We start from the raw sequence: 21,283 nt of genomic DNA on the forward strand, positions 1-21,283 counted from the left end.
GATCAACCCTGACTGCTCTTTAGAAGGCCAGATAGTGAAGATGAAACTCAAATACTTTGGCCACCTAATGAGAAGGAAGGACTCCCTGGAGAAGAGCCTAATGCTGGGAACAATAGATGGCAAAAGAAGAAGAGGACGGCAGAGAATGAAGTGGCTAGATGGAGTCACTGAAGCAGTTGGTGTGAGCTTAAGTGGACTCTGGGGAAAGGTGGAAGACAGGAAGGCCTGGAGGAATGTTGTCCATGGGGTTCACGATGAGTCAGACATGACTTCTCGACTAACAACAACAACCTTAGTGTGAATACAAAGATTGTACAAGCAGAAGTCACTCATTCTGTGGAGCATTCCTAGAGCTTTCGTAGTGCCTCCTCAATTTTCTCCTGCTCTTCTAGAAACCTAAGCAAAAGCCTAGAACGTGCCATAGAGGTTCAGTGGAAAGAGGGAATCCATAAGAGGTGGAGACAGTTTGCATGAATGGGTGTTCTGCTCACACAAGCTGCCTTCATCGAATTTTGGCTGACTATCCCTTACTACTCCAACCTGCTATACAACATCCTGGGCCTTTCTTAAAGGTCTCCTGACCACAAAGAGACTTTCAAAAGAGAAGTGGGAGAAAGACCTCACAGTGCATAGCAACTTAGAGACATAAGAGCTGTGAATGATTTGGATTCTGGAACCACAAGTCTTCCTGGAAGATGGACTGCTGGCAGGTGATAGGTTGTACCTTACAAAGGAAGGAAAGGCTGTACATGGCCACAGTATGAAGAAGTTTATCAGGAAGGCTTTACATTGAATTCTACAGGGGAGGGATAAGTACATCTGGATGCAACATCAACTGACAAAGGATTATGTACTGCAACACTGAAAACAAATCTAGCTGGGCATAATACTAGTCTCCCAAAAAATGTAGGGAAGAATCCAAGGAATTATCCATGTGACCTTAGATGTCTATATACCAGTGGCCAAAGTATGGGAAACAAAGTTCATCAACTTGAACTCTTAGTACATGGGGGCAAATAAGACCTGATAGGAATAACTAAAACTTGGTGGGGCAACTCCCACAAATGGAATTCAAAAATTGCAGGATGTAACCTATTTAAGAAGAATAGAAGTAACAGAAAAGGAGGTACAGTTGCACTTAATGTTAAAGATACGTAGGAATAAGCCCATTAAGTGTATCTGTATAATCAGGTTAATATAAATGGAAAAAGGAATAAAAGGAGCATCGTTGTTGGAGTCTATTATTGTCTACCCAATCAAGAAGAGGATAAAGATGAAACTTTTGAAAAACAAATTGCCAGTATTTCAAGGAGGCACGATGCAGTCACTATGAGGGACTTCAATTTCCCTAATATCGTTTGGGAGTCAAACTCTAAGAGATTTCTAACATGTGTTGCTGATAACTTCCTCCCGCAGAAAGCAGGAACAAGAGGTACAGCTTTACACACCGTGATCCTAACCAACAGAGAAGACACAGAGAACAAAGTAAAAGCTAGTGAACTCTGGAAGAAAGTGATCATGACTTACTTGTGTTCTCAATAATAAAGCAAGGTAAAACTAAAAGTAGCCAAAATGTACCTTGGATTTCAAAAAAGCAAACTTTAATAAGTTTAAGGCAATGATAAGCAAAGTCCCATGGCAAGCCACTCTAAAGGGAAAAGGAACCCAGGAATGTTGGGATATCTTTAAAAAATGCTTAAGGCACAACTACTAACAATTCCAACAAGGAAAAAGGGTAGCAGAAAACAGAGAAAGCCCATGTGGCTTCACAAAAACTTAAGAGATGGTTTGAAAACAGAAAACAAAACAATACAATACACATGTATAGGAGGTGGAAGGAAGGACAGGCTGCAAGGCAAGAATATAAGCAAATAGCGAGGAACTGCAAAGATGACATCAGAAAGGCTAAAGTGTTGAATGAACTGGGCAAGGAGATCCAAAAACAACAAAGAAAGCTTCTTCAAATACATCCAAAGGAAAAGACAGATGAAAGAGAAGGGAGTTCAGGTACACAGTATGGATGAAACGTCAATGGCTCATTCTCAAACCGGGGAGAGGTAACAAGTAGAGTGCTACAGGGTTCTGTCCTGGAACTGCTGCTCTTCAACATTTTTATGAAAGATTTAGATGAGGAAGCATAAGAAAAGTTAATTAAATTTGCAGATGACCCAAAGATGGGTGGGATAGCAAATACCCTTGGAGGCAGAAAGAAGATACAGGTTTATCTTGATAGGTTAGAGCACCGGGCAGAGAACAACAGAATAAAATTCAGTAGGGACATATGCCAAGTTCCTACACTTCTGCATTTATAGAAGATGAGGAATGCTGGGCTCAACAATACTTTAAATGAGAAGGATGTTGGGGTTGTAGATCACAAGCTAAATATGAGCCAACAATGTGATGCAGCTACAAAAAGAGTAAATGCTATTTTGGGCTGCACCAATGAAAGCATCACTCCCAAAACACATGAAAGCACTAATTCTGCTATACCCAGCCCTAGTCAGACCTCACTGGAGGGCTATGCCCAGTTCTGGGCACTTAAATTTAAGAAAGATGCAGAAAAGCTAGAAAGGAGGAGGGCAACAAGGATGATTCAGGGACTTGAGGAAAAGCCTTGTAAGGAAAGATTGAGAAAACTGGGCACATTCAACAACCTCAAGAAGAGAAGACTGAGAGGTGATATGATCGCACTCCACAAGTACCTGAAAGGCTGTCACAAAGAGCAAGGACAAACTCTCTTCTCATTCATCCCAGAATGCAGGACCCAGAATAGCAGATTTAACTTAAAAGAAACCAGATCTAGACAAGCACCAGGATGAATTTCCCTACTGTCAGAACAGTACAACAATGGAACCTGTTCCCTGGGGAAATTGTGGGCTCTTCCTCACTAGAGGTATTCAAAAAATACCTGGACAATCACCTGAATGGGATGATTTAATTCATGTCGTTCAGTAGCAGGGGCTTGGACCCAGTGGCCCTCTTCCAACTCTACTATTCTATGATTACATAATCCAGCATGGGTCATGACATCTTATGTGTCCTTTCCAAACATCCACCAGCCCCAGCTTAACTCAGATAATTGTAGTGATGCTTCGATGGTGCAAATTAGGATTCCTGGTTTTGGAACATAGGTTAATCACTGGGTTCATTAGCTATTTCTATTGAAGGAATACTTGCACTACTTGGTACTTTTATTGAGAATGGTGGTGGGAGATACAGTGCCTTAGAAAACAGTACTAGCGTTTATACTATTCTTAGATTTCTGTATTGAAAAGAACAGGAATATGTGACCAAATTCATCAATCATACATGCAGCTACATGCATTTTTCTCGCAAGGTACATTTACTATTAAATAATTCACCTCCTTACAAATGTCAAATATAATTTAATTTTAATCCTTCCATTTCTTACATCATGTGAAGATGCTGCTTGAATTCATTTTTTAAAAATCTGGGAATAAGCTTCTTATTTCTTGCAAGTGGGGTTATCAGAATCTGGTCCATTGTGAACACAGCTCAATAAATCTTCCCTGAATTGCTCTCTTCAGAGGAATCTGGGTAGCCAGATGTTGATTGTGTACACATTGTTTTGTGTTGCTTGCATAAACATTATAATCACATATAGACAACAGCAGAGCTACAATATTTAGAAAACATTTTTCACACCTCCTTATTAAGCAAGACTATGAAAATTATGACTCATCACTGCACTATTGTTTTTGCCTGTTTTCTTGTGCTGGTTGAATAGTCATAGACAGCTGGTATTAATACAATAGGTAGTGCTTAGGGAATTAATGGGTGATGTAGAATACACCACAAAGGTATCTGTCAACTGGAACAATAAGCAGCATGATCGAAGAGATATATATTTGAAAATTGTGCTCAAATGAGAGGTTTTTTTCCCCAAGCAAAAAGACATACCTTGACTGCGATGCAAAATTAGTTTTTAACAATTGCACAAAGTCTGCCAAAAAAAAAAGTGCTTTTATTTTATTTGTGATCATGAGAGCATTTAAGAGATGAGGAGTAGGCATATACGTGCTCCTTTTCTCTTTTCTCCTATCAAAACAACACTAGAGCGCTTATGCTCCAGGGAGATTTGTATAGAATCTGATGCTTGTATCAGCGCTGGGGGGAAAAAACACACAACAAAATTACAGTCTGAGGTGATGCAAATGATATCCTTGGTGCATCTTCCCCAGTGCTCCTGTGAGGCTCTTGACAGCTGATGGTTGGATTAAACAAAAAGACCAGTAACTTATGACTATTAGCTCAAAGCAATCATCTCTCATTATTTCAATTACATGGGTAAATGCATGCAATCATGTATCAAATCACTTTTCCCTTTTGAAGAGCTTCTTTTCAGAGGAGGATTTCTGCCAGAAAAAAAAATGTGCAAATATTTACACTGGTTTTTCATCCAACTGCACCTTTGTTTGGCAAAACTACCCGATGGCTACAATTCTGAGTGATATTTTGAAGAGAGGGAAAAAGGGAAGAAGAGAGGGAGGAGAAGAAAAACAAAAGAGGGAAATTGAAAACAGTGTGCAGATTCCCCCCCACCCCCGTCCTTTTTTGGTGCCTCATTAGCAGTCTGAAAGGGAGACACCTTCCATTACCTATTGCTATCTGACCTGTCAGAATGAATGTGGCTCCTTTCCTCTGAAATCACACTACCTGTGAATAGAACTCTGCTGGCCAATTCAAGGCTCTTTAGGCAACTGTGATTGATGACTCAGTGACTAGGAGAAAATTGCCTACAATGAATTATTCATCAAGCTATCTCTTTGCTGTTAAAGTAGCTGACAGGAAAGTTCTGACACTGCCTAAGCACAATTCACTTACAAATCAGTTACAAGGGAATATTAAAAATAGCTCTGCTAAGGCATACCGGCACAGTATCAAGTTGGGGCTTTTTTGCTGCCTGCATTATTGACGGACATGATCATTCCTTTCCATGGAAGCAATGGCAGAAAAGGCAGTGATGAAAGAGGCAGCAATGTCAGCCAGCGGGGCTTTGCAGCAATATGTTGTTTTTGATGGCTTTTCACTCCATGTAAAGGCAGGCAGCTAATCAGGTGTGCGGTATATTGAAACATTTCCCCATTCAAATCAATACTAATTGTTATTTGGATATGTGTTGTACTTTGGTGCATGCAAGATCCTGCATCAACCACATGAAAAGTGGCTAGATGGGGGAAACTTTATTTACCAATGTATTTGAATAGCACATGATAGGAAGGGAACATTTTGAAAGCCAAACAAGGCTTATCACGGACACCTGAGTTCCAAAGCATTGTGGTGACACAGTGAGATTTGTCTGGGTGTGGGTGTTGAGGATTTTGGATTGGTTGCATAGATTTCTAGGCTGAAATTCACACTCCATTTAGTAACCTTTAACAAAGTAAAGCTATTTTAATGGTTTTTTCCCTAAGGTGGGCTCAGAAAGTTTAAGTAAGAAAAACAAATCTTCAACTGAACTCCATAACAAAGTTCACATCAATTTGAGCTGAGCTGGACTAATTTATTATTACGATTATTTTCTCTGCTCTATTCAGTCTTCAGAAACTTGACATGTTAAATCAGGGAAATCCTTCTTTTAGCCAGTGTGTCAACATCTAATCTTTTGACTGCTGACATAATATTTCTAGTTCTGGAGTATGGGCTTAGTGGAGATCAGATTTTTAGAAAACATTCAATGAGGTTCAGGGATGCAGGTTTAGTTTCATCACTGCGTAGAACCAGCCAGCTATATGTCAAGCTCAGGATATAATATTCTGCCGAAAGAGAAAGTGAGGTACAAAATGTAGAGATTTCCAGAAAGGATCATACCAAATATATGTGATATAAGATGTCTTTACTTAACATTCAGAATGCAGAAGTAGGAGGAAACTGTTAAGTTTGTTTTTTAATCTGAAGTACCTAATTTCACACATTCATACCAATGGTAAAGTAAAGTATCTTTCAGAATTCACATTTCTTTAAATTTGGAATTCTGAGTTAAAAAGCTTCCAGGATCTTGCAAAAATAGTGTTCAAAATTCATTAGATTAGTTGGATTCCTTGCAAAAATGCATGTATGCATAACATCTAAATGTATTATCATGCAAACATTTGCGTATTTATTTATTCATCTTATTCTCACAGTTTAGGATAATCTGAACATAAGAGTGGAAAAATAAGAACCAGATAAACCAGTATTGATAGATTTGTGCAGTCTGACTGGATGGTCCACTGAAGCCTTTCAGCTGAATTATTAATTCTTACCTTGTCCTCCTAATCTGCTTTCCAAGTAAATAATTTCCAGTAATATTAACAGAATTAAGATTGACAACTTTTCATACTTTGCACTGCATGTTAGCATATTTGAGTTAGCATATTAAAATGTTAACCAATATTCAAAATAACGTACTTCAATTGCTTTTAGGTGGATTAACTACAGAAGCACATGGCTGAAGGACTGTGAAATGAAGCCATAAAATGTCCCGTACTGATACCAGTGATCCACAAAATCATTTGATTTACCTACTGACCATCCCTTACGTTGTCAACACCAAATAGAGAAGTACTAGAATGATTTTCTTGGCATCAATTTCATTCCCAGTCTTAAGATGCTTAGCAGTGTAAGTATGTCCTTTTGCCAGTTTTCTTTTTCTTTCACTTAGTGAAAAGTCTGAGCTCTGCAGAATCAGTTAGTTTGTGGCTAAGCCACAGAAAAGCCAGGAGCAGGTACTTGAAAGTCAATGAGCCCTGACTTTACTGCCTCAACAAAACAAAAACAAAAAAGACGACTGTGGCATCCTAAAGACTACCACATGTGCCATGGTTTTACACTGGAGCAGAGTTAGCATTTACTAACCTTTAAATGTTATTTTTCCCCTGCAGTGGTCCAAAACTGGTAGACATCTGAAAATTGCCTCTAAAATGAAAGGCATCACAATGACATTTAAGTGATTGCTACAAATATCCAAGTGAAACAGAAGAGTAGGGTTAAAAATGCTCAAACATCTTTTGAATTGATCGAAGCTGTATATTAAGTAAAGAAGCAAACAATCCCCTCCCCTCAAAAGTAAGAAATATACAGAAAAGGCTATTGTTGGGACAGTGAAATAGCCCTCATTGGTACATTGTACTAGCTAAAGCCAAATATGGTACTTTCATTTGTCCTTAATCAGTAAAGGGTTGCAAAAATATTTGCTTATAACAAATGGTTGCCACTAGGAATGGCAACCATATATGCTATCATGAGATTCCTTGGAAAAAGGCTAGGATAAAAAATGTGATACAGTGATCAGAACCTAAAGGGGCAAAGAAACATGACTGGATTTAATGTAAAATAGAAACAATTCAAGTTGTTTGGTTCATTTTCAAGCACTGGTGGGAACACGGGTTCTTCTTCATTTAACAAAAGAAGCATAAAATCAGGAGTGGACAACATGTAGATATTTTGCCCTAGAATGCCCATCAATCTTCATCCTTGACTTAGCTAGCCAGAGTTGATGGGAATTGTATGCCAAGGCCAAAACAACCGGAGCTCTACAAGTTGCTGACCATTGTGTTAGATGTTATCACAATCTTTTTAACAAATCTTTTTTACAGTTCTCAGCTTTCATTACTTCCTGAAATAAATGGCCATTTTAAGAAAGACCTACAATATAATGGCACATTGTCATGGCCTCATCAACATTTTTGTTTAGGTACATCATGTCCTTTGTGATTTTTTTTTACTAGTGTCCTTAATTTCATTTGCTATGGCAAACTAACCAGGCATTACTCTCCAATTTATGTTGTTCAAATATTGATGATATTCATCATTTTGCACATGAGGCCCAACCTAATAAACACAATCGGTTGAACTAAAATAATTTTGAGCACCATTGAAGTAAATGGGACTGCTTAACAATGCAGTCCTGGACGTGTCTATTCACAAAGAAGCCACACTGAGTTCACTTAGGATATTCTCCTATGCATGTTCAGATTGGAAAAAAAGCCTCTCTCTCCCAGTGTTTATAGGGCTGTGGCCCAATCACTATTAGCATTAGTGGCATTCAGCCATGCCCCTTTTCTGGTCTGTGCCCAGCAAGCCACATTTAATGCCCTTTGTTGTTGTTGTTGTTGCTAGTCGCAAAGTCGCGTCCGACCCATCGCAACCCCATGGACAACATTCCTCCAGGACTTCCTGTCCTCCAACATCCCCCGGAGTCCACTTAAGCTCACACTGACTGCCCCAGTGACTCCATCTAGCCTCATCCTCTGCCGCCCCTTTCTTCTTTTGCCCTCAATTGTTCGCAGCATTAGGCTCTTCTCCAGGGAGTCCTTCCTACCTCTTCATTAAGGCTGCTACGATCTTTCACAAATGTTTTCCAGAAGTAAGGATCAATGCAAATTTTGCTTGGTGGGGGGATTTGTTAATAAAAATGTATCAAACACTGCAAAAAGTGCCAAATATTGTCAGAAAGAAAAGAACTTTAGAAAGATTTTGAAAATGGGGAGACTGCCAGATTTATCATCTAGACCCAGGTCATTGAGTGCTTAGTGCTTAGATGTTTGTGTGTCTGAATGGCCATTTATTCAGTTATCTTAGAACTGAACTTCGTTTTTGCTGATGGGCTTTTCATCTTTTCATCTGTTACTTGCTACACAGGTACAACACAATACTTGCTGTGATAGAAATAGCTGTACTTAGGCTTTTGTCCAGTGCATATCAGTGGACATTTTGTTTGATGTGCTTTTGAAAATTAACAGATTTCTTCATAAATGGGACAGAAAGAAGTGAAGACAACCAAACAAAACAAAATATATGTTGGGCAAATAAAAGCTAATAGATTTGCCCACATCTGTACAGAGGTGACAAGTGTAGGCATGATGGAGCTGGTAGTTACAATATAGCCTATGAAGAACTTTACTATGTTTGGATCTTTTCTCTTCTTAAAGCAATTTCCTGTCAATGGGCATGGTCTAGTAGATAGGTAGGAAAACACTGACCTTGGCTACTTCTGCCCCTAAGAATATTTCAGCTTTCTCACTATTAATCTATGCAGATTTTAAAGGACTGTGTTCTAGGAGATCAGTTCCTCCCAAATCCTGATCAGGCAAGACTGTACCATTTGATGTAATCCTTTTATAGATGGAGGAGGTTCTAATGATGAAAGAATATCGTAGACGAAAGGTGATCTCACTAGTCCTTTCAGAAAGGTAGAACCACCTCCCTGTGTAAACTTGGAGAGGTTTGTGCCAGACCATCATAAAGAAGGACCTTAGTACCTGCTTGTTTGAGTTGAGTTGTACTGAGCAGGGGTAGGTGGGTTACCAATGACAATTCCTTCATATTTTAGGAAGATTCACTGGCACCAATGTACTTTGAACCAGCATGCAGACTTCTGCTTTTAGGCTGGGCTTCAATTTGCTTTTCTTTCTTTTTCTTAAGCCAGAAATATATATATAAATTCCAACTGCAATTTCCAAAATTTGACTAAATTCTTTCAACAATTTGTTTTTAGGGTGCACTTCAATTTGCAAATTGCAACCACATTAAAACAGAGGCCACAGAAGTGAAATGAAATAAAATGAAATGAACTCAGTTCCCTTTTGGTTCCCAGGTTGGTGGGGTGCTGAAAGACAGGAAGTAGGTTGGGTTTCTCAGTGGTACCCATTCTTATCTAAAGTTCCATGGAAACTACATGTGTGGCATGCAGAAGGCTCTGGATTTAATCCCAGAATTTCCAGATAAAATACAGCAGACAGCAGGGCTGGAGTAGGCTTGTCCACTCAAGACTCTGGAAAGCTTCCACCAGATATTGTTGAGAAAACAGACCAACAAGTTGATTGTAAGGTAACTTCATATCAGGGCTGGACTAAGCTACTTTGTGGCTGATGAAAAGGACTAGATTACTTCCCCAGCCTCCCCATTCTATGTACAGAAGCCAACAGGACTAGAAGTGAGTCACGTTTCAACACCAACAATGTCTTTCATCACACCTGAGGGCAGCTGTCTAGTTTAGGGGGTGCAAAGTGGGGTACATGATATACAGCTGGGAGTTAGATGGCTGGCACTCTTGGGCAATCATTCCCACTAACTGCTCACTGCATTCCAGACACTGATTCGGAACCAGAAAGTGAAAAATATTTCAGTGAGATTGTGGAGGATAGGCTAGGGCAAGATTCTGAGATGCAGGAGGAGGAGGAAGAAATTATCCCAAGGCCAGGCACTTTACCAAACCAGGCAGTTCCTGGGAACAGCCAAGATGTACAGCCTTGAGTCAATAGGATGAGAAAATTTCAGACACAGGTCAGGCCCCTGCTGTTGACTCTGTGGTGAGGTGTCAGCATCAATGAGGTTCCTACTGAATAAGGAGCACACAGACTGAAGGTGTGCTCACCTTCAGACATTCCTTCCCAAGGGGATGGGACCTAGACATGCTCATAAGGAGAGTTTCTGGAGGTAAACACTAGATTGGGTTTAACAAACTGCTCTATGCATGCTCAAAGATCCATTCTGGGTGATTTGTACTTAAAAGCAGTACAGAAAGTAGCAAAGAGGAACTCAGCACATGACACATGTACACTTTTCTATGGCCTCAGCCCTATGCCACCACACACCCGCTCTTTGCCTGGTTGGGTGGTGCAACGGAACACTGGTGGCCCCAGCGTACGTCACACAAGGAGAGAAGCACGTGGGCACATGTGGTACCTGCTGGAGCGTGTGGCCTTGGCTGGCTGCTTGCTTGCTCTTTGATATATTGGGAGAAGGAAACCAGTTGAAACAGACTGGTAGCCAACCATGAGAAATGGTTGATGCCACTAGTTTGCCAGTTCAGGAGGATGAGAACAGAAGGGGAAGTTCAGACATCCATCCGGGAAGTGGCCATCCCATTCCACAGAATAATGTATGACTTAATACTGGCATGACTTAATGTGACAATAAAGTAGCATTAATATACTTGTTTTGGGGTTTGGGGTTTGGGGTTTTGGGGGGTTGGGGTTGTTTTTTGGGGGGTGTTGTGGAGGTCAGCTTTTAAAAACAAATTTTGTACTGTTGCCTTTCAGAATACAGCAAAGCAACATTTGAATATGACCAGGCACATACTGAAATGTGAATGAAAAGTTCCAGATTGCACAGGTTTTCTCAATTACTTCGATGTAAATAGTAGCTCCTTGTGTGTGCTGAAGTTATGATTGTCTAACAAGTGGCTCCAAACCTACCTATAGTTAAGGATAGCGAAGTTCCCCTTCTCCTGCATAGTTCCCATGATATCATCCCATGTAGCAGTAGATGCAGTATATACGTGAATTCTGCAACTGTATAGCTAAGGCCAGAACTGTGATCTTTGCTCCTCTCTGCCCCAGAGTGCCACTTCATCCCCTCTGCTTCAACTGGGTAATTTCTTGATGTACAGAGAAGCTACAAGGAGTATTCTTGGAGCCAGCTATGTGGACAAGGTTCCCAAACCAGCTAGAGAGATTTCCACTGGGATCCAAGCACAGATCCTCCAAGTTGGGTCAGGAGAAGGCATAAAGAGATTGCACAACTGAAAGCATATCCCTGTATGGATGTTTACTTGGACTGCATTGCTTTCAGTGGACTGCACTTATGGATGCCCACGGAGTTGCACATCCCATGCATGTTAAATAGAAGAAACTATACGTCTGCCCTCAGATGCTCATTTGGATGCACTTAGCCCTGACCCACTACAGAAATCAGAAGCTGCATCCTCTTTGAATCTCCTTACATGCAAGGGTTAGGTAACATGAATATGGGTTAGAAAAAGTGGTAAAAAGCAAAAGTATCCTGTTTCTTTACCCCTTTCTTCTCAAATATAACTTTTTTCCAATGAAGTGCATGGGTTGAAGAGCAATATCATTTTTTTAAAAAAAACAGACTTCTTTCCATTTTCAAATTTGCTTTTCAACTTCTAAGTGTAGAGCCCCTTTCTTGTTATATTCAACTTCCTGTAGAAACAACAACAATGAAGCAACAAAAACACAACAAAAGGAAGGTGGGAAAAATACAGAAATCACTATGTCTTTCTGCAGGTCTAGACTTGTAAAGATATAATTTCTTTGTACTCAAATGACTCAAATGCCTGCTTGTTCTCCCCCACAACACACACACACACACTTCTTAGATTGCCGACAATTGTCATTTGCCAGTTCTGTTGTTTATAATGAAATGTGGTTTCCTGCCCCTTCCCCACATCTAGTTTCTGCTGCGCCGTGGAATGTTACATGTATTTGACCATCTTACTATTTTGAACCCAAATAATTAACTCATTTTCTGTTCTGAGATCTCAAACCATCTGCTGCCAAACGTAACAGGAGCACTTGTGGTTAGGCTGAAGAGAGAATGCAAATAAAAAGGACAACGTCATTTTACTTTGAAAACTATGATTAAAGATGAGAATGTCAGAAATGGAGCATTTCTATGCAGTTACGAAGGATATATATTTAATAGCGGCGGCTATGCCCTTTTGCACTGCTCAAAACATCACTAGTCATAGTATTTTCTTTGCTCTTAATGACTGTGAATCTTCTCCTCCAGCAGTAATTTTTTCATTTTACTTATACAGTCACAACTATAGTTTCTAACATTTTAAGTTGGTTTTCTATAACTCCATTAAATCCATCATTAATGTGGGTGAATATATCACAATGTGTGCATTTGTTTATTCATTTTCAGATTAGATTTGTTTTTAAGGATTGAAAAAGAAGACGCAGTAAGTCTCTGACAGTAGGAAAAGAATTTTTTTAATCTTGCATTTTAACATCTGATTAATTAGAGCTGGGGAGGAGTTGTGCTATTTTGAGACACCATTGTCCCATAAGTTGTCTCACATTGGTTAATGCAAATTAATGGAATGATGAATCTTAAGCACATGTACACACAAACTGGAGCAGGGACTCCTTCATGCTTTCCTTTTGAAACAGAAGAACCTTATTTGTCTTCCTCCTCTCCTCCTCTTCCTCTTCTTTCTCTTTTTATTCTGATGATTCACATTAAACCTTCCTTGTGGTTGAAGAGTTTACCCTAAAATATGTTATTTTGCTAAATTTCCTTTCTCTCTCTTTCTCTCTCTCTGAAATTGTAAAGCAAATACAATTTTGCAAATCCTTGACTGACAGCTTGAGAACACTAATGGAATCCATTTCACAATTATATTTGCTTGCTATACTAGCCCCCATTTTCTTCTTTAAAAAAAGGAGAAAGAAAGGAAGAAGGATCATAACTGACATCTCCCAGTGTCTATGCAGTACAGACAGACAGATTTCTAACAAGAGCAAATTCAAGTACAGCTTTCAGACCAGTCAAACCCAAGAGACAAGGAGGAGGGTAACCCTTCCTCAGCCCTCCTTCTCCTTGCATTAGCTTTTCTGCTCAGGCTCCATTGACCTGTCAGAGACATCAGAGTGATTGACTGCCCTGGCAGATGTGCCGCTGGAACAGGTAACTTGATCATTCCAGACCCATCTGTCTCTCATCCTCTTCAATTCACACTTTGAGGGGGAAATAGGATTCGGAAGGGGGGATTCTTTGTTGTGATGATGACTTTTTTTTTTCATTTATACATAGGGGATCTCTATCTTAACAAAAACAGCAACAAAATGCATTGCTTAAATAAAGTTGAATGTACAGGAGTTGACTTTACCCTTTCCAGTTGCAAAGAGAAATGGCTTGTGGCATTTTGGTGCCAGTATTTTTGAAGGCTGTAATGAGACTTTGAGAATTCCAAATGAAACTGGGGGTGGGGTGGGGGGGTGATGAGAGCATAGGCTAAAATTAAGGCAACCATTCGAGAACCACCCAGGGTAATAATAGAACGATGTTTGAAAGGGAACAGTTTCAATGTGAGTGAGACAGATGGGCTGTTTCACTGTGCTCAGTGAGAGGAGGGGAACTGATTCAGTTGGAGCATTTTCACGTCTTCTCTTCAGTGCCCACAGCCTGGCAAATGTTGTGACATCATTAAGCTGAACTGCTGATTTTCGATGGGACTTGAACAAGAATGGGCAGGGGTAACTCAAGCTTCATGCTGAAATGCAGTTAAGTAATTTACTAGTGTCACTATTTCCGATAATTACTTTTCGCCAAAATATTTTGCTGTGCTTGTGTGCAGAGGATTTCATTCTACAAGTCAACACCCCGAGTGTTGTAGCCTCGCAGGATCTATCAACAGCTTCTATTAAGAGAGAATATAATCTTGGTGAGAGCGGTGGCTAACACTTCCTTTCTGTTTCTTAGTCAAGTCTACTGCATCAACTCACTAGCAAGGAATGTGCATTGGCAGGGATGACACAGTTCACAATATAAGGAGAAAAAACATACTGAAGCAGGCAAAACAAGGTAAAATGAATGACAACTGACAGAAAAGGATGTGCGCTGCTCTCCCCAGCCCCACCCTGAGCAGAGGAATAAAAATATGCTAAGTGTGTTCATAAAATGACATGTACAGAATATGAAGGGATAAATATTGGTGGGCGGGATCAAAGGAATGTGATGGGGAAGACTTCTCCTCTTCTGAGATATACCTATCCAGTGATTTGCTTGAGGAGAAAATCAGGTGCTGAAATTGCAGCCGCAGCCTGAAGGCAGGCCTTAGTCATTGACTTCATCCAGGCGTACACCTATGTAAGTATGCGCAGGATGGAAGACTTGGAGTCCCATCCCACAGTCATCTGCAGCTGTCATCAGCCACGTTGGGTACACTGGGTCTCAGAGTAGACAGTTCTGCCACTGCTCATCTCCTAACAGGTTTCAGAGGTAATTTACTGAACAGGAGCTAAGAAACATGGCCTCCATTTTCTCAGCTGTAAATCTGAGCAACGTGCAGCATTCCTTTGAATCAAAATGGAAACTTAATCCACACATAGTGGTCTGGGAGCAAAAAGCTATGACCGTATAAGATGGGCAGAAATCTACAGCCTCTAGGCAGGATCTAGAGGGCCATCAGGTCTTTTGGCGTGCCAGCTCTGATGTCAGTAAACATTTCTGATGTCAGAGCTGTGACTCTATGCTTAGGGTGGCCTCTCCACCACTTGGAGCTGGCATGAAAAGACCCACACTGGCTACTTCACCGAAGTCATAAGACCAACCTTGACGAGGGGGTTTTGGTGGAGTTTTGGGAGCCAGGGAGGGGAGTAGACAAGCACTGCTGAGATATAACATATCCTGGCAGTGCCAGAGCCTCCTTCCTTCCCATTCCCAAGTGTGCTGTAAGCCAGCCAAAACTGGCCATCTACTTCAGCTGCCAAGTGGAAGAAGCACAGGAGTGTCCTTCAACTACATGCTTCTCCTGCCTTGAATTGGATGGCTGCCTTCTTTTGAGTTTGGAGGGCATGGATATCCCCATGGGATTACAGCAAAACCATTTCAGGCTTTTAAATCTAACCAATAACTACATGCTTCAAAATATTAATAAGTGGAAAAATGCAGAGGATTCCATTCAGGGAGTTGGATCAAACATGCCCCTGTCTGAATTGTGGACTATTATGGGGTGGGGAGTATGCTTTAGCAAACTTGAACAACCCTAAATCTGGAAACAATCCAAAATTGTTGTTGCTTACCAATGCACAACGGTTTCTTAAGCGGCTATCCAGTGGAACTAGATTGGTGAAAGAACATGATCTGCTCAGTAGATTTCCTATGGGCAGCTGGGCAGCTGGTGTGTGAACAAAATAATGGATTAGAAATTATTATTACTATTATTTATTTCATTTCTGAACCACCCGTAGCTGAAGCTGTCCAGATGATTTATAACAAAAGCCCTCATCTGATCCAACAGGGTCTTATGGTCTTATGTGGCAGTGGCCATCTGATTTCTAGTTGCCATTTCACCAGTATATGTGGGAATGGCCTCTGCATGGAAAAAATTCATGGTTCAACCCTCAGCATCTCTAGATATAACAGTCAGGTAGCAGGGAGGTAGCAAATATGTGTCTAAGGCCCTAGAGAGATATTGCCAGTCAGAGTAGACAATATTGGACTAGATGTTTTACGCCACTTAGAGACTCATGTAGGAATAGTTTGGAGGCTTACAAATGCAAAAATAAATACATAAATGTACAGCACTAGTCTTAAAGTATCTTCTACTAGGGAAAGAACCATTCCAGCCATGGCATCTCATTTGTGGAACACGCTCCCCATAGAGGTGTGACTGGCACCAACCTTGCAATCTTTTCAGCTATCTGCTTGCCTATTGCTTTAAGTCAGTCTTTCTGCCAATGTATTTTTGTTGCATAATGCTGTGTCATGATATATTTTCAATTGCATTTTATTGTATGATCAGCCTTCTATATTTGTTGTTTAATATTCTGATATATTTCAATGGAGGACAGTTTATAAATAGATAAAAAGACACTGGACCTGGTACAGTGGTCCCTCAGCTCATGAACACCTTGGTTCACAACCAAATCGGGGCACGGTCAAAAATTTCATGAAAATTTTGACTTGGGTCACGAACTCTGCATTGGGTGGCAACCCAGATCATGGCCGTCTCCCCCCCTCCCCGCCCACCTGATTTGGGAGTTGGCCACGATCACAGTTGCGTTAGTGCAGGGAAGTCGTGCATGATCACAGGCGCGCTCCTGCAGGAAAGATGGGCGCAATCTTGACCAGCTTTCCCCCCACCCCAACCAGCACGATCGTGGCCATCTCCCCACCTCCCCACCCCTGAGTGGGGAGATCACCATGATCGCAGTTGCGTTCATGTAGGGAAGACATAGAGGAGCTGACGACGGAAGAACTTGCTGAACTCCAGAGTGAGCAGCAGAAGGCACTTGCTGAGGAGGATTCCACTGAGGAAGAGGAAGACAGGGAGGAGGTTAGCAGTGATGTGATACAATCCATTATGAAAAAAATGGAATGAGTGCCAGGATTTCTTTGAGAAGCACCACCCCAACAGAACTGTAATGAACAGAGTGTTGAATCTGATGAACGATAATGTGGCCTCTCATTCCCGGAGGGTTATGCAGCACAGGAAAAAACAAGTGACTATAGACACGTTTTTCACCAAAATTGACCCTGTAGCTAAGAGACAAAGACGAGAGGAAATCCCTGAAAGACATCTCCCCAATGTCATTATGGAGGGGGACTCTCCCTCAAAACAATAACCTCACCCACACCTAGGTTAGTGTTCTCCATTCTATGGTACAGTACTTTGTTACTTGGTTGTTTTTTGTCACTTTGTTTCAAATTTTTCTGATTAAAAAAATAAAAATAAAATAAAAAAATGTTACAGAATGGATTAACCTTATTTACATTGAATCTTATGGGGAAATTTGACTTGGGTCACAACCAATTTGGGTCACAACCAGAGTCGTGGAACAGATTAAGTTTGTGAGCCAAGGTACCACTGTATATGACTGTTTCCAATTTCACTGTTGTTCATAGCTGTTCATTACCAACAAAAATAATAATAAAATGCTATAGGAGAAGCAGCAAGGTCTTTTCAGTTAGAAAAACCGTAATTTCACTTTTGAATTACATATTTCCAGTAAGGGCCAAATTTGATGAGTTGCCATTTTGCACACATCAGAAGTTGGGTCCATAGTTTTGTTATGGTATGGAGGTGTTTATGTCATCTCTGTATGAAATAAGTATGCCATGCTATATTCCAAGTTTAGATCACGACACCATGCCTGCTATTTTGGCATGGAAGGAAAACTGCATGTGCAGCAATGGAAGCGTTTCTTCCCAAGCATGCCACAGGCCTGCTCCAGCTCCTTGATCCAGATCTGGAACTTCTCCGCCACCAACCTTGGCCAACTCTTTATGTACTTCATAAAAAGGATATCTGCATAATTGCTCATTGCATGAATTGTATCTTGCCTTGGTAGGACTGATAACCTTTGTGGTTAATTTAAATAATTGAAACATTGTTTACTTAAGATAGTGCTGAATGCATTAAGAAGCTATGATGGTTGTTATTTTGTAGGACACATGAGCAACACAATCTATGGATTACAAAATATTAGACATGGCTTAAATTTTAACATCATTACCTCCTCAGTTTCCACGAAACAGTATAAATCATGTAAAATATTCATCTGATTTCAGGAAAAGGATTAGATAAAATGCCCAGTAGAGCAAACTTATGGGAACAATTCAGTGCCTGCCACCTCAGTGCATGGAAACCTCTGAACTTGGGTGCTTATGTGCATCCAGGACACAGAGTGAGGCACAGAAGTGATGAGCTTTATCTCACACTCTGCATGTCACTTAGACAGTTCTTTTTTCTGTCCAGATGCAGCAGCACAGAGCTAGAGGGAAGCAGCGGTAGGTTGGGCCAAGAGTCTATGACAGGCCCAAAATCACCCAGTGAGCTTCGTGGCCTGGTGGGGAATATCCTGAATCCCAGTCCACCACAAGAACCACTATAACATACCAGCTCTCTTATCAGTGAATGGAAAGAACTTTGCTATCCACATTCACCTTAACATGAACCTGTGAGGAAGAGGATCTGAATCCAAATGCCAGTGAACCACCAAGATACTAAGTTGAGCTCAGCAAAAGCCTCCCATGGAGCAAAGTGGTTCTTCCACCAATGGGAGGCTTTTAACCCTGGTGAGCTTTTCCATTAGCTGATTAGGAGAGAAGGTGATCTTCCCATCCTCTTTCCCCAGTAGCCCTCCACATCCTCAAATACCTGCTCTGGAAGAATGGGAGACCCTAACTGTGTAGAAGGGTGGGAAAAGTGATGCGGTAGTTGGGAAACATCATCTCCCTGCCTAACCTCCAGTGGGAATATTCTGACTGGAACTCTCGTGAGATGCTCCTGCTAGATCCAGTCTGAACCCTGTACCTGTCCTGTGTCTGTGCACCTGGCATTTACCCATATCACCAGGGTTCTCTTACATCTCAGTGAAGTCAGTGGATAAATTCATTTGCCTCCTTCTCTTTTACAAGATCACAACTGTTCTGCTTTTCTTTGAGAAGAGCAATTTCAAAATACAGCATAATAACATTCAAAACAAACAAACCCTACAACACTACCCAATGTTATATGATGATTTAGCATAGCTTTTCTGAGTATTTTGTTTTTTGCCCACACTAAACACTTAAAATTCTCCAAACTCAGGAAGCACTGAAATGTCAAGTTGGTATATTAAATAAGAGAACTTCAGATGGCATTTCTTTAAAAAATTAAGAAATGGACAATAATTGTGAGAGAGGGGAAATGTCACATTGTCTAATACTATGGCTCCATTTTGCTAACAGCAGAGCAAACAAAGTGCTAAATTGTCACAGCTCCAGCACAAGAGTAGAACTGATGTGCTTTTCCAGGCTTACTTTAGATATTGCCATGTCCCAGGACTGAAAAGAAAAACTCCCTCTGATAAAAGGTACAGAGTAAGGTCATCAGCAGTACCCATTTTGCTAGTTTGGCTCAGAGTGCAAAACCAGATAACTCTCCAGGGTTTAATCATGTGTACTCTTGATTTCAATGCTGCTTACTCCCAGGTAAGTGTCTGACCAGGATTGGCTCATTTATTTTTGGTAGCACAGGTAGAAAAGGCTTGACTGTGCAGAATTATGGTGGCTTTTGGGCATGCTTTGCCCTTTTTATGGACTTATGGAGAGGAGGACATAGTTTGGCTTTGTGCAGTTCAAGATGTAGTGCCTGTCCTCCGCGAAGACCTCAGCTGCTTGTGGATCTGCTTTACCACAGAGTTCCTATACAACTCTGGGAACTAATGTTGAGCAATATTTGTGCCCAGGGCTGGCCTGCCATTAGAGTGGGAAGCCACCTGAGATCCCAGACACAGGCGAAGTAGTGAGGAAGACAAACAGTGAGTGCCACTAGATCTTCTCTGAGGCTCTTGAGTTAGTCAGCTACCTTCTGGAGAACTGGAGAATGAATGCTCTTCAGTCACCAGCAAGCAAGATTCAATCAGGAGAAGAATTCAGGAGAAAAATTCAACATCTGTTGAAAAGGCTTAACAAACAGGCTTCCCATAAAGGATAACACCATCAATAGTTATTAGTCATTATGGCGTCACATCTGCTGGGGATCATGAATCGGTCCTGCCTCTGGGCTTCCCACCGGAAGCTGGCAGCACTAAATGGGCTGTTGACTCAGGATGGCTTCTGATGCTCTCATATATAACTGTGATACAGTTATTTTTGCAAAGATAGCAAGGGGGCTTAACAGAGCCATCCTGCACAGACTTAATTGGAAATTCCATTGCATGCAATTGGGCTGACTCCCAGGCAGGGACTATAGCGTTGCAGCCTTCAGCTTGAACAAGTTGTCCCTTACAGCTGACTCTGACTTCTAAGGGGAAGTTTGTTCATCTTTCTCACACTCACATGCGCAGCAGTGTAAATCCTACGCTGAAACAAATGTTTAAAAAGGCTTGTTCATTCTCACCATTTTAGTGCTTGCTTTTTAAAATTCTATGGGTTGCAGGGTTCCCCCTCCCCACCAGTTCTAACTGTCATTATAGCATCTTTAGGTGTGAGGCAGATAAATCTGGGGTGATGCTCTTAGCAAGTATGAAGTTACGACTTTGGAACCAATTTGAAAACACACACACACACACACACACATATAGCACTGGGAAACACACACACACACACACACACACACAGCACTTATGCTACAATAAAGTTGCACTTCATTTACATAGCTTTTCATACACTTAAGTCATGCATGGCCCATTTCTCCACCCACTGTGTGCAGGCGGCAGCAGCTGAGAGGATCTGGTGGTAAAGCGAGTGTTTGCCAGAGGATGAGAATGGCTGTGGACCTCATGGGGAAGCCCTGAAACCTCAGACCTCCAGTTCCCCAACAAGTCCAGGAGTAGCCCAGGTACTCCTATATCATGCCCATCTTAGCCACCAATTGCTGAGGAAAGAACAGGACAAGGCCTTAAATGGACTCCTTTTGCCCACTCACCTCTCAAGCTCTTGCTGCTCTTGGAATCTGCCATCAGGATGTGTTGTTCAGCCCAACTCACTCAGCCAGAAGTGGAGACTTGCTTCAAAGCCAGAAAGACCTAAATAGTGCTTCTCATCCATGTGAAGAAATAACTAGGGACTGGGCTATAGAAGACAGCATTGCTCCTGCTGTACATTTTATACCAATTTTTAAATTACGAATATGCTTTTTATTTTAAAAAATAATTATGAATGTTAAATATGAATATGAATATATGAATATGATTCACTTTATTTGATTACAAGAGAGAGACAACAACAACAACAACAAAAGAAAGCTTGAAGGCAGGGTGCAAGGATTTAGAATAATTTCCAACAATAAACCTTATTACACTAAAAAATAGACAAGAAC

The sequence above is a fragment of the Varanus komodoensis genome, unplaced genomic scaffold (genome assembly GCF_004798865.1).
Source record: "Varanus komodoensis strain SLA01 unplaced genomic scaffold, ASM479886v1 scaffold3, whole genome shotgun sequence".
NCBI classification, from domain to species: domain Eukaryota; kingdom Metazoa; phylum Chordata; class Lepidosauria; order Squamata; family Varanidae; genus Varanus; species Varanus komodoensis.